The 9,422-nt window shown below is 38.8% G+C and overlaps 5 non-coding genes across 5 annotated transcripts; 3 read left to right on the top strand and 2 right to left on the bottom strand.

The window, feature by feature from the left end:
* Positions 1-4,455: 4,455 nt before the first annotated feature.
* trnad-guc lies at positions 4,456-4,527 on the bottom strand. The gene has a single exon. It is a non-coding gene; the product is annotated as a tRNA-Asp (tRNA).
* A 2,737-nt stretch (positions 4,528-7,264) lies between these two features.
* trnav-aac lies at positions 7,265-7,337 on the top strand. Its single transcript has one exon. It is a non-coding gene; the product is annotated as a tRNA-Val (tRNA).
* A 357-nt stretch (positions 7,338-7,694) lies between these two features.
* Positions 7,695-7,766, bottom strand: trnad-guc. The gene has a single exon. It is a non-coding gene; the product is annotated as a tRNA-Asp (tRNA).
* A 766-nt stretch (positions 7,767-8,532) lies between these two features.
* Positions 8,533-8,604, top strand: trnad-guc. Its single transcript has one exon. It is a non-coding gene; the product is annotated as a tRNA-Asp (tRNA).
* Positions 8,605-9,185: 581 nt separating this feature from the next.
* On the top strand, positions 9,186-9,258 carry trnav-cac. The gene has a single exon. It is a non-coding gene; the product is annotated as a tRNA-Val (tRNA).
* The last annotated feature ends 164 nt before the right edge of the window (positions 9,259-9,422 follow it).

The raw sequence follows: 9,422 nt of genomic DNA, 5'->3' as shown, positions 1-9,422 counted from the left end.
GTGCTTTTCTTACTGTGACATGTCAAAAAGTCTTCCATGAAAAAGTCCTATTGATTCAGTTTGTTTTACACATACAAGTTGTCACGATGAGCAGCAGGAACAGACCCAAATGCAGAGACCTAAGGTGAAGCGGGTCTGAAGAGAACTCTTTATTTGGAGTGAGCAGCATAAATGAAAGCTGACGGAACAGCAAACAGGAGTGCAGGCAGGCATCTAAACAGAACAAAACAGAGGATCCAACAGAGACTGAACAGAAAACCAGGGCTAAAATTGAAAATTTTTGTATCGTAAAATACAAACTGAGCTAATGAGCAAATGGGGAACAGGTGACAGGACACAAGGGCAGGCTGGGAGCTGATAGGCTGAGGGAAACACAGGGAGCAGGGCAGGACTGATGAGACTGATACAGGACAGGTGTGGGGAAGACAAAGAGCAGGATAGGGCTAACAAGGGTAATGCAGGTCAGGTGAGAGGAAGAGCACATGAACACAGGAGGAGTGAATGAACACCCAAAACCCAGAAAACACAATAATCTTAATACAACCCAGTACATTAATGAGCAAAAACCATATGACTAAAAGGCAACCAAAGTCATACATATCAGTCCTTCAAAAAGTCCAACTCAAAATAAAATAAAATAAATATTCAGAAAACAGAAAAAGTCTGAGGGCATCTAGTGGACAATGGTAAGCAAGGAACCAAAAGACAGACCCATAAGAGTATCCAGAGTCAATGACACAGGGAGAAGAAGAGGCCTCAAACCTATCGTCCTACAACTAAGATCTCAGCAAAACTTTCTGGATGTGTGAAAAAAGAGAGCTGAAGACAGAAAAAAAAATCAAAAACTGAAAAAACACTTAGAGAGCACAACACCGAGGCAGCCATCCCTGCCACCAACTTGGTTGAATATAAAAGTTCTTTGGGGATGGAGCCTCTGATGTTATTATTAGCATACCTAGCAACAGAAGTAAATCTCTCAAAATTGCTCAGATTTTCCACTCCATCCAGCCCCACAGTTAAACATATGGATATGTTTTTACATATCCATAGTGCCAATATAAATCCCCATCCATGCACTGTAAAACCGAGTAAGTTCAAAATACTCAAAATATTTCTTGTAACTGATTATCTAAGAATATTTCAATAGCTGTAATCATTTTATTATGTAAATGTTAAGTGCAAAAAATACTTTCAGTTAGCTTAATTTGTTTCCTTTTTTAAAAAAAATCTTTAATCTATCTAAACTTAAATCTAATACTTAAATTGATTCATTGATAAAGTTCAATTCTACCGACTCATCCTTAACTCCTGCCTGGAGCCTGGAGCAAGTCTATTGAAAAGATTAAATTGTGATAAACTCAAACACTGATGGAAACTTACTCAATAGAATTACAACTAATCAACTAAATGAAAAAAGATGTCATATTTTCAGTTAGTAATACTCATAAATATGAATACAATGGGACTGTTACAATACAAGTTTTCTTTATTAAATTATAAAGCAACATTCCTTTTCAAAGGCATTGATCATCGATCATTATCAGAGCTGCTGTCTAAGCTACAGTTTTTTTCACAGGAGCAACCAAGTAGGGCTACAACTAACGATTCTTTTCATTATCAGTTTTTTCAGATCAGTTTTCAGTTGTGAGATTTGCTACTTATCTTGTTTGTCCATCTTGTTTTTTAAATATCTTGGGGGTTTGGATTGCTGGTCAGACAAACAAGTTTGTGATAGCCATTTTTCTGACACTTTATAGACCAAACAATTAATTAATAAATCAGGGAAAAAATGGCAATCAATACTAAAAACAAATGTTAGTTGCAGCCTAATGAGTAGTTCCATTAGAATAAGAAATTAAAATTAAAATGTAGTGGCCTGATTTATTTTAACAACCAGATAAGAAACCATTTCCCTCCGTTTGTTAAACAAGAACTCAACATCTGTACATACCTACAATATCTACACTTTAAGTTCAACTTTAAGATTACAGCTGATCATAATTGAATACCAGCCACAACATCCAAGGAATTAAAACAGTTTGTGCATTTTCATAATACAGAAACACGTGGTCAACATCACCTAGTTAAATGAGCAGGTGCAGCAGGTGTGTTTTTATGATGAGTCACTTCTTCTGACATATGTGAGTGTGAACAGAGGTGGTAGATTTCTGTCACCTGTCAGAGGCTCTGAGTGGAAAACAGCTCCATCTTCTGGCAGCAGATCATGTCTAAATGATGGGATGGATTCAACACATATTGTTTTTTAACTCATTGAAAAAATAAGTTAACTGTTTATTTGGTGGCTCTTTATTCAAAAATGAAAGTGTCTGTATTTTTTATCACTTTATTATGTTTGTTATATAGTACATCAACATATTGCAGTTTTTTGCAGTCAGAGGGAGGGTCAAATGAAAGTATTAATGCTGTGGAGGGTCTTACTTTTTCATAAAATGAAATATATTTTGTTTCATTTCAATATAAGAGTGTTTCTGCATTTTCTGCAGTGGTGCCTTCAAGGGAGGTAACATGTGTTTCTCCCTGAACACTTCCATCCACCATGTTATACTAACGACAGAGAAAAGCAGACACAAAATATCATACTACTAAATACTTTAAAATATCAGTATATTTGGAAGAAAACTAGTTTCAAGGTACGAGACCGAACATTGTGCTGCTGAACAGACACAACAGAGTCTGGAAGAAGAATCAACCACCAGAGCGACATTACAGTCGTGGCTAGCTACTCAAGTTTCTCACTGATTCCTAACACCAACACAAACAAACAAACAACACACTTTTAAAAACACAATTAAGCTTCCATCCAGTCAAAGTGTTTTGTCCCATATAATAACTTATGACTAGATATTAATATGACTGACTGTTAATATTATTCAGGGATTATCCCAGCTTCTTTTTGTTTTAAATAAATCAGTTTTCACAGGACAAGATAGAGATAGAGTGTGTTTGCATTTCTACTCAGTTTGGTTCAACCACAATATATTTATTATGATCTGTGTTGTGTCAAAACAATCATCTGGATTACTGTGCATATAACAAGAGGAATGGTAAATAATACAACTTACTGTCACACCTAATTTGAGTTAGTACTGCATACCCCAAAGTATGTTTAAAGTTTAAAGTAAGAACAAATGCAATAAAACGTGTCTCTGTACGTGACGTATATAACTGCTGCGGGTAGTGTTTAAAGTAACAAAGCCATATATATAATTTTTTCAGTCCTCGTTAGTGTAGTGGACAGTATCTCCGCTTATCGCCCACAGAAAGGTGCTGAATTTATATAGCGCTTTGCTAGTCTACCAATGGCTCAAAGCGCTTTACCCACAAACACAGAGTTGGGGCATCAGGAGCAATTTGGGGTCAGGGTTCAGCATCTTGCTCAAGGACACTTCGACACAGAGCCACAGTCGCCCATCAAGATGCTCACTTGATGAGAGCTCTTCAAAAAGAAACGGTTCAAGTCCCACCTTAGCCAAAGAAACATCCCATATTTATTTGAAAATATTTTGCTACATTATAATTGAATTATAAGTGTTCATGAGGATGTGTATTTGTTTGTTTATTTCTATTTACAGCCTGGCTAAATTCACAGACTTGTTAGCTTTCCTGTGCTGGTTGTAATAATGTGAATGTCAATTATATTCAGAGGAGTTCCACTGGGCAACATCCTAATCGTACCCTGGGACAGAGGCTGCAGGCTGGTGTGGGGTATGTGAGGGGACAGAGGCCTCAAGTTGCGCAACAGGAGGGGCTGGACATGGCAGAGCTGTAACACCACAAACACAATACAACACGAAACAAACACTAAATATACAATGAAAAAAAAGACAACTCCATTGATTAATTAATTTGTGTTTTAAAGTTTTTGTAAGACTGCATGTTGTTCACTGATAAAAGATTTTACAAATCCTAATTCCTCATTATTAACTAAAGCTCCAACGTGACTGAGCTGTCAACAATAATGGCTGCAGGATGTCAACAAGATGCTTTTATCTCACATCTCTTATAGTTTCATGCATGTCCTGCATTTGGTTGTGGTCTCACAATTGAAGTGAGACCAAAGTGGTTTCCATAGTACAGTGGTTATCACACCTAACACATTTCTTTGTCCATGTTCTGAGTAATAATAAGACAGTACAATTCCACATTTGTAATAAACCAGACAGTGAACAACACTGATTAAAACAGTTGAATAAAACATGGTCACAGAGGCTAACAAATTTACTCAAACATTTAGGCTAATCATAACTTTTATCTGTTTTTTACTTATCTGCATATATTTGACCTATTTATTGATTTCTGCACGTGAACGAGGCAGGCTCACGCCCTCGCCGTATTACTCTGTTGGACCGGAGGAGGAGGAGCACGCATGGTGTTGTTGGTGTATTGCTTTTGTCTGTCCCGGTGGACAATCAGCAGCTGGCAGAAAAGCTTTTCCTCCCCGTCGGGGAATCGAACCCCGGTCTTCCGCGTGACAGGCGGAGATACTGTCCACTATACTAACGAGGATTGGTACACAGAGAGGAATGGCATGTCAATGTGAAGAACCAGGTGCCTCAATCTTCTAGTGTTCCTTTAAATACCAACCAAGGTGATTGTTGGCATATACGTCTTGAATTTGGGACACTGACACGTTTTATTGCATATGTTCTGAACTCCAACCCTACTGGAAAATCCAACCTGCGTAAGTTGGATAACCAACTGGTAACCAGCTTAACCAGTTTGAGCTAGTTTTTTGACAGCTGCTAGGCCAGCTACTGGCTCCCATTCTTACCAATTACCAGCTTAGATTCTTACCTGTTACTATCTCAGATTCTCACCAGTTACCAGCTCATATTACCAGTTACCAGCTCTTGTTACCAGGCTCAGCTAATATTCTTACCAGTTAGCAGCTCCTATGGTTACCAACTGCCTGTTCCTATTGGTGAGATCAGAACCTGCTAAAATTCACCAGCTTGTAGGAACTAGTTTCTGGTTTGCAGTTGTTTACAAAGGAAGTGTAATGCCGAGCTTCTCAAATATCTTTAAAAATGTATTTAAAATACATTCTCTAACATACTAATTTGCAGCAAGATGCATGTTTTATCTACAATATACCACCTAATGCTATTTAGAAAAAAACACAAACTGTTGAAAATTCTTTGAAAATCTTTATTTTCTGTTTCAATTATTTCACTATCAAACATCTTAAGTAGAACAAGTGAAATTAATATAATGTTTGGTTCTGTTGTGGTTCTGTAGGTTTATGTACAAAATCATTTTACAGGATTTTTAAGGACATATACAGTAACATATACATCTTAGTTGTTGCTCACAGAGGGTCATCTTAGCATGATTCAAACTGGACAAATTGGCTAAAAAGTTCTAAACTGTGACGCATTTCTCTCAAATCAACGTTGTCAAGATGTTTTTGTGTTGTAGGCCAACAGAATTTTTGTATGTAGAAAAATGAACATGCTAACAACAGGCTAACAACTCACAAATATGTTTATTACGCACTGGTGCTGTGTCAATCAAAACATTGTTTTGCATGTTTTTGACCTGTTTGGCCTTCCATAAACATGACACTGTTTACTGGCATCAGTAGCTAAAAATGTACATGAGCTGAGGAAAATATTTGAATATGTAACCTCCTCTGAACTTTCCAGAATCTCACTAATATATACAGGACATTTTATCAGTTTTTGAGTTGTCCATGTGTTTTCCTTGACTGGAAAACTAGTCCATAAATTTCCAGGATTTCCAGGTTTTACAGTACACATAGGAACCCTGATGTAGGTTCAGTTAGGTGGACTTATTTTTGTTGTTGTTGATGTTCATAATTTTTTCCGTTAGGTATCTCCCTGCCTTTTCAGTGTCTTTTTTCAAATTCCTATCCTGGCAGGTTTCTGGCCTGTAGCTATTCCTGAAAACAACCTAGAGAGAGAGAGAGAGAGAGAGAGAGAGAGAGAGAGAGCATAAATGATATTTATTAGATAAATCAATAAGGTGCAGGTTTAAATGACCTTTAATTTTTGGTTTTAAATGAAGCAGATACTGAGACCTATCTGCATCCCTGTGAGAGGCACCTCTCAGCAGGAGGCCTTCCACTTTCACCAAGCCTAGTGGGCGACAGGCAACCAGGTGTCTAGGGAACTTTTCCAGGTCCAGGTCATGACTGGAGTGATGCGTTGGAACTTCCAGAGGCTTGTGGATCTGACGCAGCCTGGTGCTGCAGTATGCCAGCTGTGTTTGACCCTCTGTTAATCACGTAACTGAACATGTCCTCTGTAAAAGCAACAGGGAAGGCAAAATATCCAACTCTAAATCAGAAATTAGCCAAGTATGCATACAAAGAATACAAAGAATTTGTCTTGGTGTTTCATCACACAGGGATATGGGGGAGAGATTTGGACTTAAGGAGAGGAGAAGAACACCAGTTCAGATTTAATATTTATTTCTTTATAATATTTGTGTTCATTTTTTATTACTCAGCAGCTCACTGCAGACCTGGGCTACAAAGAACCTACATTCAATTTAGTAAAGCAATTTAAATATATTTCATAGCAGGACAACCTGCATTACAGGTTTGCTTTCATGGTTTTCTATCATACTCTGTGAAGTAAGCTAAAGTGTATCAGAGGAGAGGAGTGTCAGTGCGGATCTGCCATGGTGGAGAGCTTTAGCTTTAAGATTCAACCTGTTTCCATCTCCAGCAAGAACAAAATACTTGAGTTTAGTTTAGATCTTTTTCAGCTAACAGCATAACTTTAGTGTTCAGGTTAACCTCAAAACCACAGAAAAAGATGCAAAAAAGAAAAGAAAAAAGAAAAAGAAAAAGGAGAGCTAAGGGGCCTGTTGTCTCACAATCCATCCATGGACATTATTATAAACATGCTCACCTGCTGTTCATGCTTGCATATGACTACCAGTGCAGTGGGGTTGAGTGCAAGGAGGATGTGAATTACTAGCCAGGCACATCACTCCTCTGCAAAGGTTACAGTGTCACTTTTGCCAGACTAGATGCTGTTCAGTGATAAAAGATTTAAAAAAAAAACAACTAATTACTCATGGCCAACTAAACCTCACAGGTGACTGAGCCGTCAACAATAAGGGCTTTAGGATGTGAACAACATGCCTTAATATCGCTTATAATTCCGTGTATTTCCTGCGTTTGGATTTGGTCACACAATTGGACACACCTCTTGATTTCAATTTATATCAGTGATTTTTTTGTGTCCACGTGAATATTACTGGATTTACAACAGTTTCCGTAGTGTAGTGGTTATCACGTTCGCCTAACACGCGAAAGGTCCCCGGTTCGAAACCGGGCGGAAACAATTATTTGTTTGTGTTCACGCTGAGCAATAATAAGATAATGCAAAGTCAAATTTGTACATAACAGTTAACACATAACACTGATTACAACAGTAGAGTAAAACATGACAGTGACATAATCGGTACAACACAGAGATAAGCAAATTAACTCATATAAACAATCAGGCCAATTATCTGTATTTTATTTCGACATTTATTTACTTATATTTGAGCTGGTTAATGATTTCTTTATGTGAATTATGCAGGTTCATATCCTCGCTGTATAGCTCTGTTGGACAGGATGAGCACGCATAATATTGTTGATTGTTGCTTTAGTCTGTCTCGGTGAATAATCAGCAGCTGGTAGAAAAAAAGCAACTCTCCCCGTCGGGGAATCGAACCCCGGTCTTCCGCGTGACAGGCGGAGATACTGTCCACTATACTAACGAGGATTGGTGCACAGAGAAGAATGGCACGTCAACGGGCCGGTGGCGCAGTCCTCATGTATACAGTGATATTTAGGCGTTTCATTCATCTAGTTTTCCTTTAAGTACCAACCAAAGCGACATACACCTTCACCGACCTTACAGAGCTTTTTTCCCGTTTGTTACCAACTTCAGGTGTGATAGTAAATTGTATTTTTACCATTCCTATTGTTATTGGTTTGACATAATAAAAATAAAACTGAACCAAACTAGTCTTCTCATTCTGACTACAACTTCTCATATGGTCACTATGCTCTGACAAATGACACCTAATCAACAGTAAACCGCAGTGACTGAATCCTCTGTAAATCCCTCATCTGATTTCTAAGAGTCACGAATAATATGTGCTGAATCCGTCCCATCCCTGTTCCTGGCTCCAAATCCCACAAGACTGTCAGCCTCCGAGGCCGCTGGTGCTGCAGGCTGCCTGGAGAGTAGGTTTCCTAAAGTCTTCAATGTCCTTCCAATCTGGATTACTATAGTGCATATAAGAAGAGGAATGGTGAGTAATACAATTTACTGTCAAACCTAAAGTTAGTGATAAATGGGAAAAAGCTCTAGAAGGTCACATCCACGGTGTGTTGGAGTTCAGAACATATGCAATAAAATGTGTCAGTGTCCTGAATTCAAGACGTATATGCCAACAACCACCTTGGTTAGTATTTAATGAAACACTAGAAGATTGAGGCACCTGGTTCTTCACATTGATGTGCCATTCCTCTCTGTGTGCCAATCCTCGTTAGTATAGTGGACAGTATCTCCGCCTGTCACGCGGAAGACCGGGGTTCGATTCCCCGACGGGGAGGAAAAACTTTTTCGGATTCCATGCTGAAAAGATGGAAAAAAAGACACAATACTGAACTGCTGAATGTACAGTTTGTTCGTTATTGTTTTTTTTAAATGATGAGAGGGGAGGGGACAAATGACAGACAATTGACTCGGTTCTGCCCTAACTACTAACTACTTGGCAACTACTACTACACTACAGGACTTACTCTTCCCAGTCATGGCCTCTGTAGTGCTCATCATTACGGATATAATACGCTTGCTGGCCACAGTGTTGACTGAGTGGCGCTGTTGGTTTTGGGTTTTTTTTGGGGGGGGGGGGGGTTGTTGACTTTCTGGAGAGAAGAGGCTTTAGGGCAGTAATGAGGCCACTTTTATTATGAGTAGAAATAATAATACATACCAAGCCATTTGAGACATGGCGCGGTTTTTATTGACGGTTTTTCTGAACATGGAGCGCTCACGATTGTTCAGGTGTGATGTGTGATCAATCGGAGCGATGTTTACGCATCTGCATGGATACAGGCTTGGGTCCATCAGTCAACACGTTTTCTGATCGTATACTGTAAAATAAAATTGTATGTAGAACTATGGCACAATGTTTCCGTAGTGTAGTGGTTATCACGTTCGCCTCACACGCGAAAGGTCCCCGGTTCGAAACCGGGCGGAAACATTATTTGTTTTCTCACATAGCAGTAGTGTTAAAGGAACTCTAGATGGCATTGTTTCTACACGGACCGACAGCAAAGCACCTTTCATGTGTGCATCAAGCACACCTTCCGAGAACCCATCATTTCTCCCATCATGGAGCTTTGGTGAGCAGGGAGACACCGTCTC

This window comes from Thunnus albacares, chromosome 16 (assembly GCF_914725855.1).
Source record: "Thunnus albacares chromosome 16, fThuAlb1.1, whole genome shotgun sequence".
Lineage (NCBI taxonomy): Eukaryota > Metazoa > Chordata > Actinopteri > Scombriformes > Scombridae > Thunnus > Thunnus albacares.
Note: the sequence above shows the minus strand (reverse complement) of the source record. Positions and strands in the feature narration are given on the sequence as shown.